At 51.9% G+C, this 16,099-nt stretch overlaps 1 long non-coding RNA gene across 2 annotated transcripts in view; it reads left to right on the plus strand.

Annotated features, from left to right (window-relative positions):
• The first annotated feature begins 2,063 nt into the window (after positions 1-2,063).
• LOC149306618 (uncharacterized) overlaps positions 2,064-16,099 on the plus strand; it is a 38,924-nt gene continuing 24,888 nt past the window's right edge. For both annotated transcript variants that reach the window (XR_016282333.1, XR_016282332.1), the window contains exons 1-2: positions 2,064-2,192; positions 3,000-3,136. This is a non-coding gene — a long non-coding RNA (uncharacterized LOC149306618). The remainder of the gene's footprint in view (positions 2,193-2,999; positions 3,137-16,099) is intronic.

Consider the following 16,099-nt stretch of genomic DNA (forward strand, 5'->3'; position numbering starts at 1 on the left):
TGGCTCCAAAGAAGATGGCAGGGCACCCAGCGCACTTTGGGGCAGGAAGGGAAGGGACCTTGACCCTCTCCTTCCTGAGAAAGGATAGCTCTGACCCTAAGAGAGGAGAAGGGACTCTGAGCCAAGGAAGATGCCAGCGCCGGATCTTGTTGAGGCGAGAACGCCAAAAGAAAGAACGGCTGCTGGATTTGATGATCTGCCGGAGCTCTTCCATGGCCAGAATGCCAGGAGTCTGTGGAGGTCATCAAAGAAAATGAACACAACATCCTCTCAGCTGCAATAGGCCCACTGAGTCTGGAGATTTCCCTGCCCACCGGTCAAGAGCAGACTGAGCAGAGTGACCCGTCCAGTTGGGAACTGTTAAAACGCTTTTGATGATGTTGCGCAGTGCGTGAGGCAACATGCCAACGTTTGGCACCAGATTTTCCACCTTTGTGATTGTAGTCAGCAGCCTGTGAGCTGGAGAAACCCCTCTCCCTTTCTTAAAGAGCAAAGAGACACTGTAAACCTCTCTCAGATGAGGCTTTTATTCACATAAGAAGTTCCACTGTCTACAACAATATATACATCGACACCATCCACCATCCACACTAGTAGCAACCCTCTCTGAGGTAAAATGCTGGTCACTACTCTTGTAAAGGCTCTGTGAGGCCTACTAGGCCTTGCCTCTCCCTCTGGTGTCACAGAGCAACCCTCTCTGAGGCAAAATGCTGGTCACTACTCTAGCAAAGGCTCCGTGAGGCCTACTAAGCCTTGTCTCTCACTCTGGTATCAGAAAGCAACCCTCTCTGAGGTAAAATGCTCGTCACTACTCTAGCAAAGGCTCCGTGAGGCCTACTAGGCCTTGCCTCTCCCTCTGGTGACACAAAGCAACCCTCTCTGAGGCAAAATGCTTGTTACTACTCTAGCAAAGGCTCCGTGAGGCCTACTAGGCCTTGCCTCTCCCTCTGGTGACACAAAGCAACTCTCTCTGAGGCAAAATGCTCGTCACTACTCTAGCAAAGGCTCCGTGAGGCCTACTAGGCCTTGCCTCTCCCTCTGGTGACACAAAGCAACCCTCTCTGAGGCAAAATGCTCGTTACTACTCTAGCAAAGGCTCTGTGAGGCCTACTAGGCCTTGCCTCTCCCTCTGGTGTCACAGAGCAACCCTCTCTGAGGCAAAATGCTGGTCACTACTCTAGCAAAGGCTCCGTGAGGCCTACTAGGCCTTGTCTCTCACTCTGGTATCAGAAAGCAACCCTCTCTGAAGTAAAATGCTCATCACTACTCTAGCAAAGGCTCCGTGAGGCCTACTAGGCCTTGCCTCTCCCTCTGGTGACACAAAGCAACCCTCTCTGAGGCAAAATGCTCGTTACTACTCTAGCAAAGGCTCTGTGAGGCCTACTAGGCCTTGCCTCTCCCTCTGGTGTCACAGAGCAACCCTCTCTGAGGCAAAATGCTGGTCACTACTCTAGCAAAGGCTCCGTGAGGCCTACTAGGCCTTGTCTCTCACTCTGGTATCAGAAAGCAACCCTCTCTGAAGTAAAATGCTCATCACTACTCTAGCAAAGGCTCCGTGAGGCCTACTAGGCCTTGCCTCTCCCTCTGGTGACACAAAGCAACCCTCTCTGAGGCAAAATGCTCGTTACTACTCTAGCAAAGGCTCTGTGAGGCCTACTAGGCCTTGCCTCTCCCTCTGGTGTCACAGAGCAACCCTCTCTGAGGCAAAATGCTGGTCACTACTCTAGCAAAGGCTCCGTGAGGCCTACTAGGCCTTGTCTCTCACTCTGGTATCAGAAAGCAACCCTCTCTGAAGTAAAATGCTCATCACTACTCTAGCAAAGGCTCCGTGAGGCCTACTAGGCCTTGCCTCTCCCTCTGGTGACACAAAGCAACCCTCTCTGAGGCAAAATGCTCGTTACTACTCTAGCAAAGGCTCCGTGAGGCCTACTAGGCCTTGCCTCTCCCTCTGGAGCCACAAAGGATCCAGCCACCCTCCTGAGTGACTCTACAGGACTTTAGAGCACTTGTTGACTTTCTTTTGATGTCTCTTCCTGTTTAAATGCCAAATCATTATGGCTCACAGTAACCCTTTAATGCCTGGTTACTATTAAAACCCACATTGTACATTTTCCCTGGGACTATATCCGAAGAGGAACAGCCATAGGAGGCAGACCAAAGGACCAGGCAGAAAGGCTCTCTTGCCACGGAAGGTAGAGGAATGGCAGAACCTGCTGCAGATGAATTGGACCTGAGCAAGGCTGTGAGCCACAGGGCAATAAAATAAGCCTCAGGAGCCATATGGCCCCACTGAGGAGAGAAATCCCATCCTTTGGGAGGGGGGCATCCGATCTTCCTTAAAAACCTCCAGCAAAGGGGAGCCCTCCATCGTCCAAAGGAGTCTCTTCCACTTCACAGCAGTTCTGGTGGCCACAAATTTCCTCTTAAGATTAAGTCAAAATCCCAGGGTTTTGGGTTCTGGAGCAAAAGGAAATAAATGTGAAAAGCTTTCAGACGTTTTCTTAACCATCCGGCCTTGGAAACTGGCTGTTCATGGAAAGCAAGCATATATCCCACTGCGTTGCCAGTTTCACAGATGGGTTCTTGAATGGCTTTTGATTCTATTGATAATTCCCAGCCCTGCATCCTGAAACCTTGACACCAAGATGGCAGGGAATGAACCTGGCACCGCTGGCTGCAACCCCCAAATTGGGATTCATGATGAAGCCCAGGGAAGCCATGCTCTCCTCCCCCAAAAAGCAGAGGTGGGCAGCCTCTCCTCTTTTCTGAAAGGCTGGACCTGGAGGGCCACTTTTGTGGAGTTCAGGATAAATCGGTGAGATTCGCATCCAAGCTCCAATGCAGCTGAGGCCCTGAGAAAATAAATGGCATTGATAATTAAGCTTTCAGAGCATTTTGCTCTCTTGCAAGGATTGTGATACGGATGTTTTCCTCCACGGAGGGATGCTTGTGGAAGATTAGCCCAGTTTTCCTTTCTTTCCTTTCTTTTTTCCCCCTAGGCTTCATGAGGATGACATTTAGAAATCCTGAATAAATAGAGCAGACAAGCAGTGGGAAATGATTGGCTGCAACCTCCGCAGCGCATAATGCGCGAGGCACGAGGAACGTCCAGGGACTGAAAAGAAGCCGGCTCAAGGTGCGTTGACTCAAACTCCTTTCCCCACATGGGCGGCTGCCGTCCACCCCACTTTCCAGAGGGGTCCCTGGGCAGCCATGCTCACTGACCCATGGGCAGGTGGGCACTTGCTTCCTTGCTGTGTTGAAAAGCCAGAATGGAGGAACAAAGTCCACTTTGTCCACATGCTGGATGGACTCCTTCTGCCTTTCACGGATAGAAACCTGTTGCTCCCTTAATCCTTCCTGCACATTACAAATCATTTGCCATTTTAGCAGCAGTTGTTGGCATGGTGGGAGACAGCATGGCAGTTGAGTGTTGGGCTGCAGAGGACAATCAGTGCGTAACTCCTCATGTGGAGATGTGCACTACACAACCCCTGGTTGTGTGAGACCATGAAACTGCCCAGAGTCCCAGGAGGAGGAGGAGGAGGAGATGATCCACGTCTCTGGTGCCCTTGCAAATCAGCGGGGAGAATAATAACATGGGCACACCGGATGTGTCCAAGATGCCAGAGGGAGCAGCCCCCCTCTCAGATACTCTCAAGAGCATCTGCCTGGCTTTGCCATTGCTGGGCTCCCTTGGCTTTGCTCCCCATTCCCTCCTGCGCCCCTTTCCAGAGCCAACCAGGGCTCCTTAGTGCCACCCTCCAAACTGTTTGCGCACCATTTTGTCGGCAATTTGCTCAGTCCACCCTTGAGGTCAGAGCGATCAGTCGGAGCCACTTCGGTGTCCATTTTCCTTCCCATCCTATTAGCCTAATTTGATTACTCTGCAACCTGGCCATGAAGTGGCGGAATAATCACAATGCTTCACCCGAGGCTGATCCACAGTGTTTGTGTTCTCAATGGCCGCTAATCTGCGGGGACCAGAGCCACTAAAGGAAAAGACTGGGGCCATTGGGTCCAACCCATGGTGACTTCAGTAAGGCTTTCAGCCAGTAACATGGTGCTTTCCTCTCTAAATTAGGGCTCTGAGAGGTAAAAGGCCGCAGCATGTATGCACAGCCGCATGTCCCCTCCATAGGCATTGATAGGAGTTTCAGGGCTGTTCTTCTGGGTGTCAGGAAAGCCACAAAGGGCTACCAAAAGGATGCCCTTCATGCCACAGTTGTGGTCCAGGGAGTCCCTTGAGCCACTTGTGGGTGTCCAGATGTGAAATTAAGTGTGTGAGGAGAAACGTGGCAGGAAAGGCTGCCTCCAAATGCAGCGTTTCCCTGATGTTTGGGAGGAAAGGCAGCTCTTGAAGGAAATTGCCTTTGACATTCTACTAAATGTCAATTTTCTATGGGACCCAACTCGGAAGATGAATCCTCCCCACATTAATTGGAGACATGAGGCTCCCATTAGCTGGGACAAAACATTGCATCCTCCTGCTTCAGATGCCGGGATTGATAAAATTATTCTTTTTATGGTCTAATTAATCAGAATGTCATTCGGCCTGCTGGAATTTGTTCCTAGGCTTCAGGGAGCCCTGAGCATCTCTTGGCAGTGATGGGGGAGAGAAGGCCGGGGGGTGGGAAGTGATGGCGGGAGGTCAGGCCCACAAGGGGCACACAGGGGGCATGTGGGCACATCCACACGCATGACATGGGCGCCTTCTGGGGCTTGCCATTCCCCAAAGGGAATGTTTGCCAGGCTGGCTCTCCAGTTCAGTAGAGGGACATTGTTGCAGGGCAGCAGAAAGGGGTCTGACTGGAACCCCACAGCGAGAACCCAGGGGAGCACAGGAACACCAGGGGAGAATTGCCCCATGCATGAGCGACTGAGGTGCCTCTTTGCAAAGGCTTGCCTCTTGTGCTGTCTCTGGGAGAGCACTTGGGTTCATTTCCAGAGGGAGAGACAGCTTATTTGAGTGGGTGGAAATGCACCCCAGTGCTAAGCCCAATTTCAGGGCTTTTTGCATTTTAAAAGTATCTAAAACATAGCATAGATATGATAGAGGAACTAAATCAATAAAGGGCAGGAAGGAGAGGCTGCCCCAGAGGACAGGACCAAGTCTAATGATTTTAAGTGACAGGAGAGCAGATTTCAACTGGACATTAGAAGAAATCTCTTGACAGTGAGAGCGGTTCAGCAATGGAAGCCCCTTCCTACAGCAATTCTGGGGTCTCCTTCTCTAGACACCTTCAAGAAGAGACTGGACAACTCCTGCTTCTGGGTTGCCAGTCTATCTGGAGATCCAGCACTGAGCAGGGCTTGGATTGTATGGCCTCTGGGGAACCCTTCCAGCCCTGGGGATCTCAGATTCTGTGGTGGAGATGGTGGCCAAATGGGTCTATGGAAGCAAAGAGAGCCTTCCTCCACTTATCCTTTGCCTCCATGATCCCTGTCCTTCTGTTCACACACAAGTACAGAGATTCCAGAGCCAAAACGTCGGAGGTCCTGATCCTTGCAGAGGGCTTCCTGGCCCAGTTGAGCTGCTTCCACTGCCCTCCCTTCTGCAGCGGAGCTGAGCGCTCCTGTCTTTCTCATAGAGTTATGAGCTCTGACAGCTCAGTTACACACCCTGGAAGAGCAGCTTTGTCCAGGGAGCTGCGCCTGTCGAGTGTGGCACCGCAATTGTTGTAACAGTTCTTGGTAGAGAGGGGAGAGGCCCTGTCCTCCATCGCCCTCCAAACACTTCTTCTGCCTTCCTTCTCCCCAGGCCTCACTCCCCTCTCCTCCAGAGATCCAGGCAGAGCTGCTCCAAAGCTGTAAGATGCCAGAACTTCCCAGAGGTCAGCTGAGCGCCTCTTGCACTCAGCGTGAGATGAGACGAGGGCGGCATTCAGAGATACAGCATTTGTTGTGTCCCAGCCAGTCGCCGATCTAGAGAGGGCTGAGTTTGGGACCCAGGCGTCACCAACCAGGGCTGGCGAAATGAATCTCCTTGGTGCCAGGCAGGACCCAGGCAGGGGTGAGGGGGAGGCATCAGACCGGGGGGGGGGGCACATGTGGTCTGGGGGCCATATGCAGCCCCCCAAGGCTGTTTTGTGGCCCTCGAGAACTCCTTCCAGACTTGCTGGACTGCCCTTTCTCTAGGCAGAAAAGGAGAGCAAATTGCCCCACTTGGAAGCCCCCCCCCCGAGTGGCAATCCTCCTCTCAGATAGGTTGCTCTGTAGCACTCTCTCTTTTTCTACACACAAACAGAAGTGGACCTCTGGCCAGCTGTGGTTTGTTTTTGTTCTTTGGGCCATTTTTGGAGGTTCCCCAAGCCCCCAGACCCATCCTGGGAATAACTTGGGAGTGTGGCCATCTGAGGGCCTTGCTCCTTCAGGACCAGAGAGGGACACCAAAATGAGCCATCAGTCCTTTCCTGTTTCCCTTTTTGGATTGCATCTCCCAGAATCCTGTGGCCATCATGGCCACTCCCAGGCCCTGCTCCTTTCTAAGCCCTTATTGCACCTGGGATGGGAAACAGAGTCTTTCTCGGGATGTCAGAGCCAGGGCCACATGCGAGGCTTGGCAGCCGAGTGCCCTTTGCCACAGAGCAAATATCTCGGCGGAGGAGGCTTAACCTTGCTGTTGCCCCTCAGCACCTTCATTGCAGCGGCTGTCTGGAAGCATCAGAGCTGAATCCTCACTCCTTCAATGGAGCTGAGCTGGCCTTGTGGCTACAGGACACATCCAGGGAGGAGCTGCCTCCATCCCTTCCCCAGGAGGTTCTGCGGAGGCCGGCAGAGTCCTTCAGGCAGCTCTTGACTTTGCAATCCATCCGGCACTTGGACTCACTTCTCTCAAGGGAAGAGGCGTTCCAGGCGGCCTCCTGAGCCACGATCTGGGCTGCGTCACAGAAGCACATGGAGAGAGGCTGGCTGGGCCTGAAAAGGCAGCCACAATAGCAAGCAGTGCGAAAACCCACTGGGATCTGATGGCTCCTATCCCAGAAGGGCTTTGAGAGGCTGAACATCTTCTGAAGTTAGGGTACAGCACCACAGGCACTTTCTTCAATATCTGAATGGAAGCCCAGAGCAGATTCAAAATGTGAGAACTGCCAGGCGCCACGTGGAAAACAAGACAGTGCAAATGGTGGGGAGCGAGAGAAAACTCCCACAAGGAAATCTGTGTCAATATGACATTTAAGACTACCTTTCTCATTGCACAACAGGCAGACATTATAATGAATGTTCACAATGCATACTTTGGAGTGCATGAGAGGAAACATGCCCACAACCACCCTTGGCATGTCAATGTGGCTTTGGCTTCTCCATGGGGGGAGGGCCAGTGATGCCAGGCAGACGATGCCAGGGCCAGCCCCTACCCCATCCTTATCCCTGTGTGCCAGAGGAAGGGACACTGCATGAAAAGCATCCACCCAAGTGGCCTGTGGGTTGTGTGACACTCGCTGGCTCCTATAAGAGGATTATGGGCTACTCTGAGCAAGTGGGGAGTCGTCTCTTGTGAGCTACTGCCTTCCTTGCAAATCAGGGCCAGGTGTAGATAGTCCTTGGATGGAAGACCAGTGGGAAGAAGGACAAGGGCCTCTGCACAGGGCTAGGAGGAAGAACCCCATCTGAACTCTCAGCAGAGAGCCATGGCTCTGCCAGTCGGAGCTGACAACAGTAGGCAAGAGGGACCAAGCATTCCCGCCTCAGCCATAGGTACTTGCCTGGGAGTGAGTCCCATTGAACCCAGTGATGGTTATTTCTGAGTTGGCACACACAGGATTGTCCCATAAAGGTTGCAGCTCTGAGGGTCAATCAAAATTACCAAGGGAGTGTAGCATGAGAGGTTTATTTAGCTTTAGCACCAGAGTGGTCCTTCATAGTCTCATATGCTTTTTGTGGTTTGATATAGGCGAGTATGACTACAAAGTAATTCTGAACAAAAATCCTAAGAGTACTGAGCATAAAAGCTGCTTTACAGACGGGTGAAGACCAGCATCCCTGCTGGGATGTTTCCAAGAGCTCTGTCACAAAGCAGGGATCTGAAGCCTTGGAAGGGAGGGAGAGCACCGGGGAGGGGCACCTTATGGCAGACATACCTATGATAAGGAATGGTGTAGTAAAGGGGGCTGGAACACAGGAACTGTGAATAGCCATGTGTACTTATTGCAAACACCCAGCAAGGCAAACTGTCTGCTGCCCTCCTCCCCTGAGGCCAGTGCCTGCTGCCGGGAGAACCTGCATCAGCATCAATGGCTCTGGTTTGCAGTTTTAATGCGACGGTGCAAAAGAGCTGTCCGAAGTGCTCAACCTGTTTGGGGAGGGTGTCCTTCAGCACGCGGGACGGCTCCTTTGAGCGGAAGCCACTGAGGCCAAAAATTCTCCTTGCTTCAAATCTGTCCCTCCTTGGCTTCTCTGAGCTGCATTTGCCTCATGAAAGGAAGGAATGCAGGCTGGGAAAGGGCTAACTTTCTATGCACATACATGCACTTGCTGCTTATGCTGTGAACAAATGCCTGCAACCCTGAGCCCTGTGGATACATTTCAAGAAAAAGCAAGCCACAAGGGAAGAAGGGCCCACCACATGCCTCCCACAGAAACGTTCAGGAGGGCAATGCGCAAGCCAGCCAGAGAAGAGCCCAGGAGGAATCCAGATCATGTCAAAGGGAATCTGCGCAGATGCTTATCACATCCCAGAATGGAAGAGGCTGCCACTGGGAGGAGGAGGAGGCATGCTGCTCAGCTCCACAAATATGCACTTCTGAGACGTGGATGAACAAGCCAGCCCCAGCTTTGCTTCTGTGCAGCTTGGAGTACTAGATGAGGTAGATTATCTGGAGCCATTTCAGTCTGGTTTCAGGCATGGCTCTGGGATAGAAATGGTTTTGGTCACAATAGATGAGCTTCACAGGAGCTGGACAGGGGAGATGTCCCTCATGGTTCTGCTGGACCTCTTGGGGGCTTTTGATGCCATCAGTCATGGAGTCCTTCTGGGTCACTTCTCTGGGATGGGACTTGTAGACACTAGTCTACATTGGCTCTCTTCCTTCCTGGAGGGGAAAACCCATAGGTTCAGCCCCATCCAAAGAGAAGCCTCTTGGTGCTCAACTGGCCCTGGGCCCCTTCCCCATTTCTCTGCCTCCCCTACTTTTCATGCCCCTTCATTTCTTTTGCAGTTATTTGCTTAATTCACCTCCCAAAGGATTGTTGGCACATGCCAGTTTCTGAGTGGATGCAATTCTGAATGCAGGGCTGAGAGAGGGACGTTATTGTGGCCAAGTGGACCTCTAGTGGCTAAGTGGCCATGAGGGTTTACCAAGCAGGAAAACATGGAAGAAAAGAGAGGGGCAAGAGGATGGCATCTCCCCCTGGTGCCCCATTTCATGTCTCCCACGATTAAGGGGCTGCCCGCTTCATTCAGCAAGATGGCTGGCCTTCCTGACAGCTTCATGCCAGATGAGTTATATAAGCTGCACAAAACCAGAGTCAGCAAGAACGAGTTGCTAGTGAAATCTTGGGCTGATCTGTGCCTGCGTCCTAATCGCAGGTGACAGCCAGGCTCTGTGGCCGCCTGACAGTGAGAACGCTCCTGTCGGAAGGAGAAGATCAGGCGGAAGAACCACTCAGGCCAGCATTGCCCTCTCTCTGTGTCTCTGGTGACAAAAGGAAGCCGGCCCAGCAGCTGTCTCTCTGGTCCCAAAGGTGTGTAAAGCATCAGGGAGACACATCCCACCCCAGCTCACCCCCGGGTCCATGCCGCGTCTCCGTTTGGGTCAGTTGGTGGGTTTGTGTGTCTATGCTGTACCCTTTCTGTGACTCTCTTGCCATTGAAGCACAAATCCTAAACAAATCCTCTGCAACAAAGCCAACAAGTCTTGAGGCACCTGGAGAACTAACAGATGGGCTGGAATCCTTTGGATGTCTTACACTTGACAGTGGAAATGGTTGGATGTTTTTGTCTGATACAGAATGGCTGCATTTAGCTCAAGGTTGCAGAAACAGTGGTTGCATGGACACACACGGCACATTGCTTGTGGGTGCATATTGTGCATGGATGCATAAGGACATTGGATTGTGCACTAGGTTGCATATTTGGTGCCTTGGTACATGCTGCCATTCAACACATGGGTTGGGCAGCCCAGTCCTCCTGAAAAGGTTCAGCGCCTGGAGAATCCCTTCATGACCAAAGGACTTGCTGTCCCTCCTTGACATGGAAGCCAGTGGCTGCTCCTGAGCTCCCTGTGTTGCTGAACTTATTTTGGAGGAGCCTGGCAGCTTTGACAGCTCCTTTTAAAGTCTGGAATACACCTGGAGGAGATTCACTGTCCCACTGACCTGGAAGCATCAGCTGCCAGGGAGATTGTGGGATAAACAGCCATGGACCACAGCACACTCTTAGGTGCATCATCTGTTACCTTGGCTGGCAGACTATCAGATACGCCACAGGCGTCCAGGGATTGCACTCCATGGAGAGAAGCTCACAGGCACAAACACACACTTCTCTGTCTTCACAAACAGAAATGCCTCTACAAAGAGAGCCAGAGAAATGGCCAGGTCAGTCGGCCCAGACTGCCAGAGTTGGAGACTAGCAAGGTCCAAGAGGAAAGTCTTTGGTGGGTCAGACCCTTTGCAATCTGGGACCTATTCTGTGTGAAAAGGGCATACATTCTTTTCTGCAAAAGAAACAGGTCTCCTGCAGGAAAAAGGGGCTATTTTCTGTGCAACCTACCCACCCCCTCAAAAAAAAAAAAAAAAAAAAAAAAAAAAAAAAAAAAACCACATGCAGGGTTTGGGGTTTTGCTTTTTTTCTTGTGCAGAGAATGTCCTGAAGTGCAAATAGTCTTTGAAAACTGCACGGTTTTCAATGACCTTCTCACAGTGAGGAGAAAAATGTTTAAATTATTAGTCCTTGCCTCCAAGCACAAAATTTATGATGATTTCCATCCCTACGCCAGTCTCTTGATGGTGCCCTGCGCTGGCATCATTACAGTAGTGTAGGCAGTGGCAGCGGGAGGGAAATGGCTCTGCAGCTGGGAAGGAAGGAAGGAAGGAAGGAAGGAAGGAAGGAAGGAAGGAAGGAAGGAGAGTGTTGGAGAAATGAGGCTGCTGGGGCTGTCCAACCCAGGAAGAATGTACACCTGGTGCATGATGCCACCTGAAATAAGTGCCTCATAAGTGCCAGGCAGGGGTGGCATATTCTGACCCTTGCCTGTGCCTCTGTGACTGGTTCCAGGCTGCTTTAGAAGCCCATCCCTGTATTGCCTACTTGTCTACCTGAGCTGCTCAGAAAATTCACAGAAGGGAAACAGTTGGCAAGGGATCCTGGTAATAGGACAAAATGTGTCAGAATGTGAGGCTGGGGCCAAATGAGAAGATGTTCTATTCCCATGGGGAAGGGAGACGGAGCCAATGCCTCTGTGGCTGAAGATTGCCTCCTACCTACCACTTGCTCCCTCTGCTTTTCTCGGCATGTGTGGAGTAAGTGGCCAGGCCTCGTGGCAACAACTGCTAGTGTCAACTTCTCCCATCGTCTTGTCCTCCTTGTTAAGCAGAGGGTGGATGTCCATCTGTCACAGGGAAGACTGGGATGGTGTCTTGCATGGCAGAAGGAAGTTGGACTGGATGGCCCTTGGGGTCTCTTCCAGCTCTACGAGTCTGTGATTCTGTGTTCAAGGTGGGTGCACAGCTGCCAGGGTCTGAAGAGCCACACTGGCCTTCCAAGTGACCCTGGGGGCTGCAAACATCTTTGACAAGAGATGCCAGGAGGACATCAGTTCCCAAAAAGCCCATGGATGAGAGGACCCAGAAGAGAGTTTGCATAAGGCTTGGCTTGGCTTCCAGCCCTGGCACAGCTGCAGCTGGGCAGGAATTAAAACCAGGCCCCTTCTCCCAGTCCAGGGCCTTTCTGGCCTTCTTATCTTACTGGTGGTCTTCCCACTGACATATGTGAGGCATACCAAGGCCCCCCTCCAGGCCTCAAAGGGAACATCTGGGGGCTGAGAGGGGGTCCTTTTCAGGGGGTGGACACTGGCTGGGCTGCAAGCGGAGGGCTGGCAAGAGGGGCAGAGCAAGCAGCCCCCAAGAGCAACTGGGGCTGGAGTGCTTTGGCCACTTAACCCTGTAAGCGATAGTCTGGAACAGGCCCCTTCGCTCCATCTCCATTAGTCGCTCCTTCGGTCTAAATGCACCGTATTGATGGAACGGTGAATCAGGTTTCCTGGTTGTGTCAGCAGGAAAGCAGCTGCTGACCGTTCTCTGCACTGAGTGAGCAGAGCATCCCCAGGGAAGCGGCTCTTAAATGGGCAGCCGCATCTCTTGCCACGCGGCAAGCTCTCCCCTTTGCCTTGGCGCAGAGGTAGCCCACTCCCCACCCGCCATGCGTCCCCATTTCACTCCTACACTCTTTTCCCAGTCTTCTGGGTCTATTGCCAAGATGTGAGGGGTGTATGGCACTGGAAGGACAGTTCTGGACGGAGGAACAAACTCACCCCTTGGGTTGAGCATCTGGAGAGGGAGAGTAGTAATGGCAGCAGAGTGGCCTCTTCCAGGACTGGTCCCAGTTCATGGCTTTTAGCAATTCCAATCCATAAAGTTATGGCCCACTAAAGGCCCAGTTTGGTTCTCTGAAAGCACCAGATCCCATCTGATCCTGGAAGCCAAGCAGGGTCCAGCCTAGTAAATGTTGGGGAAATGATAGCATTCCCTCTTCCCTCCCTCTTTGATATGTAGAGCAAGTGGGATTTTAGATGGCCTAGTATTTCCTACATGTAAAATCCTGTTATCTTCCCTCCTTCTAAAACCTCCCTTTTGCTCCTACTAGTATTGAATTACATGGCAATATATATATTTGAGGGAAATGGCCACAATTGACAAGCTGGCCTTAGAATCCCAGCTGTTTATGAAGAGAACAAAATGAAGAGAACAACATTTTTAAAAAGGACAGTCTGGCCAGAAAAAACAACAGCAACAGAGCGCTTTAAACTTCTCTTGGTTTTAATGGAAGCATTAAACACATGTTTAAATCTTTCCAGCCAAAAGAAAATGGGACTTCAAAGTGCCTAACTCTGGACTGTACTCAAAGTATTACAGTGAATCCACAGCGGAGAAGCGAGGAGGAGAGCGATCCTCCACCGTTTGGCCTCCTGCCTCTCTGGGGCCACTAGCCTCAGCTCTAGACTCACATGGGCAGGACACACCTGGGCACAGGGCTCACCAGGGACAGTGGGTCCACTCTGGGTTTTATTCCAGAGTTCAAAAGAGCTATCCAAGGCCATCAGCTTCAAGAAACCACACAAGCCACTCTCTTCTATTTGGGGAGATACGGTTTCTCCCTTTGGACAGAACCTTTAAAGCTCAGACCAGAACCCAGAGACACTTTGCCAAGCACTTGGCATGGAAGCCACAGTCGCCAAAGGCAGTATAGAAAGGGAATGCATGCTCTCAGTCACAACTGATTGCTGCCCTCTCTTCCATGTCTCCAAAATGGGGCAGCCCATGCCATGGGGGCACTAAATGGGGGTTTGAGCCTCCCACCTGCTTGGCCCTGGAACTAACATGGATGTGACTTGCCTGCCCTGAAAATAATGAACTGGTTTGTTCTGTGGTTCAGTGTCCCTCCTATCATCCCCAGGTTAATGGCTGTATGATTCATGCTCCTAACTAATAGTTTGGGATGACAGCTCCAAGCCAGGGCCGAGGGGCTATTTGTGTGGCCTTGTTCCTATATTTGGCATTATGCGGCTTCAGAACACACATGGCCCCCTCCCCTCCCCATCCTTCTATGTTTGGGGGGGGGGGGAAGCTCCAAAGCTTACAATATTTGCATAACATTCTTTGAAATCAGTCTGAGCCAGACTGAGATGCTATCTGCAGCCAGCCGAGTTTGAGATTCGTAGCTCCAGTTCGGAAGACCCAGTGCCCAAATGTTCCGGGTCAATCGGATTATCAGCCTTAAATTTATGCCTGAGGCTCATTCACAGAAAGAAAAATCCCTTTGGTGAATGCATTGGTACACTGCTCCGTGAGGCCTTCTTAAACCTAATGATGCCCTTTGGTGTTGCCCCGAGCTTCATGCCAACATGGTTTGCATGGGTTTTTTGTTCGGGGAGGGGGGGAGTGCACAAGAATTTGGCAGAGACTGGCATCTTATGATCACGTTGTCAGTGGGCCAGCCTGTGTTTCTGGGTTCAAATGTCTGCTCTGGGGTTTCCAGTGGACCAGAGTAGCAGACCCTTCCTTCCCAATTAGTGATCAGGGAACAAGTAGATAGTCTCCCCAAATCCAGAGGGACAACCCTGATGCCTCTCCTTCTATGGGGCAGGGTAATTTTTTGCTCTTTCTGACATGAGAAGGGTCACCATCAAGGCCAAAACGTGAGCTCCTGAGATGACCTCTGATGTTGTCACAGGATGGGCCTTGATGATGCCACAAAGGATGATGTCACAGTGCGCAGCGGAGGGGATGGCCCTGCGCAAGAGGCACCCTCCTCCTCAGCCTCTGCCTCCGCTCAGCCGTGGGTCCTGAGGGCCCTGTCCTTGCATGGGGTCTTCCTCACTGCCTCGTCCCCCGTCTCCAGCTTCTCCCTTATTCTTCTCTCATCTCCAAGATCTGCCTTCAGCCAACGGAGAGATTTATGGCCTGGGGGCCTGCAGCCAGGGAAAAGGGCTCCTCAGCGCAATCTTTTCAGCAGCTGCTGCAACTGCTTCCGCTATATTTTAATGCACCAATATTTCTTCTAGATTATGCTCAGTCACTTCTTGGCCGGTTATCATTCAATTGTGTGCTTTATGTGGCAGCAACAAAGAAGGGGCTGCTCCCAGCATTATTTGGGCAGCCAAGAGGAAGACTTGAGGAGGCTCCTCCATTGGGCTGTGGGCAGAGAGGAACCCTTAGGCACTGGGTCTTCCCTTGCTCTTGCCCACAGACCTCCTTTCAAAAGCTAAAAAGCCTATCCTCCCCTCCACTTTGTTTCCCTGGCCCTGGACAGAGGTCAGTTTGCCTCCAGCCCTCCTTTCCCAGAATGCCATGGGCACCGCGTGGGGCTGCCAGCTCTTGGGGCAAGAGTTTGGGGGAAGCAGGGTCCAGAAGCATCCCCCATCTCTCTGCCCCCCTTCTTGCTTTCTTTCTTAATGTAGCCTATACACAATATCTCATGGGCCCCTATGCCATTTTCCCACTCCAAACCAGCCGCCCCATTACTTCAGCAATAGCTTGTGTTTATGGAGGACTGGCTCTCTGGTTTTATGGGGCAAGGATAACTGTGCTGTTTTTCCACTTCCAAACCTCGGCAGCTCCAGCAAAACTCAGCTGCTTCCACAAACTAACTGGGGTGCATAAACAGGCCAAGCTGTTGGCAGGCAGGGCCTGCAGGTTCGTGGCACAGATGCCAGGGCAGCATGGCTGCGATCCCAGGCTTCCTCCAGAGCACTGAGTCTTGCCACCACCAGCAGCAAGTAAGCAACTGGAGCTCAGTGCTGGACTGACAGAGAATGGCAAACTGGTGCCCCAGCCCCAGGGATAGAGCCCCTCTGAGGCATAATAGGCAAGCTCTTCCCAGCTGCCTTTCCAAGAAAGTGGGGAGCACAGAGGCCCCCAGGCCATGGGGCGGAGTGTCTCCCCATTGCTTCTTGGCTCTGCCTTGTTCAGTATAGACAGCAGTCTGCTCTGAAATTGCAAGGACCGCCCAGGGGTCTGGCAGGGATGGGGGGCTTTCTCTCTGTCCTGCCACCCACATGGGCGTCCTTAGTGGGAAAACAGGGCTTCTGGGTGGCTGCTACCAGTCATGGGAACTCCCTTCCCCAGGGGACTTTATTGCCCCTCACCCCCATTTGTTCTCCTTCCACTGGAAAACAAAGGCGTTTTATGCAGGCAGCGATTAGGCCAATAACTAGTTGCTGCAGAAGGGCCTTTTAATGAAGGGTTTGTTTACTGTACATTTTTCCCGGAGCCAGCATGGCCTAGTGGTTTGAGCGCTGGCCATGGAAACCCAGTGGGTGACCCTGGGCAAATCACACTCTCTCAGCCCCAGAGGAAAGCAATGGTGGCAAACCCCTTCTCAAGAAATCTTGCCAAGAAACCCCTGTAATCGCCTTAGGAAGTTGGAACGAGTTGAAGTTTG

This window comes from Sceloporus occidentalis, unplaced genomic scaffold, assembly GCF_023333645.1.
Source record: "Sceloporus occidentalis isolate IW3139 unplaced genomic scaffold, rSceOcc1.0.p SCAF_9, whole genome shotgun sequence".
NCBI classification, from domain to species: Eukaryota; Metazoa; Chordata; class Lepidosauria; order Squamata; family Phrynosomatidae; genus Sceloporus; species Sceloporus occidentalis.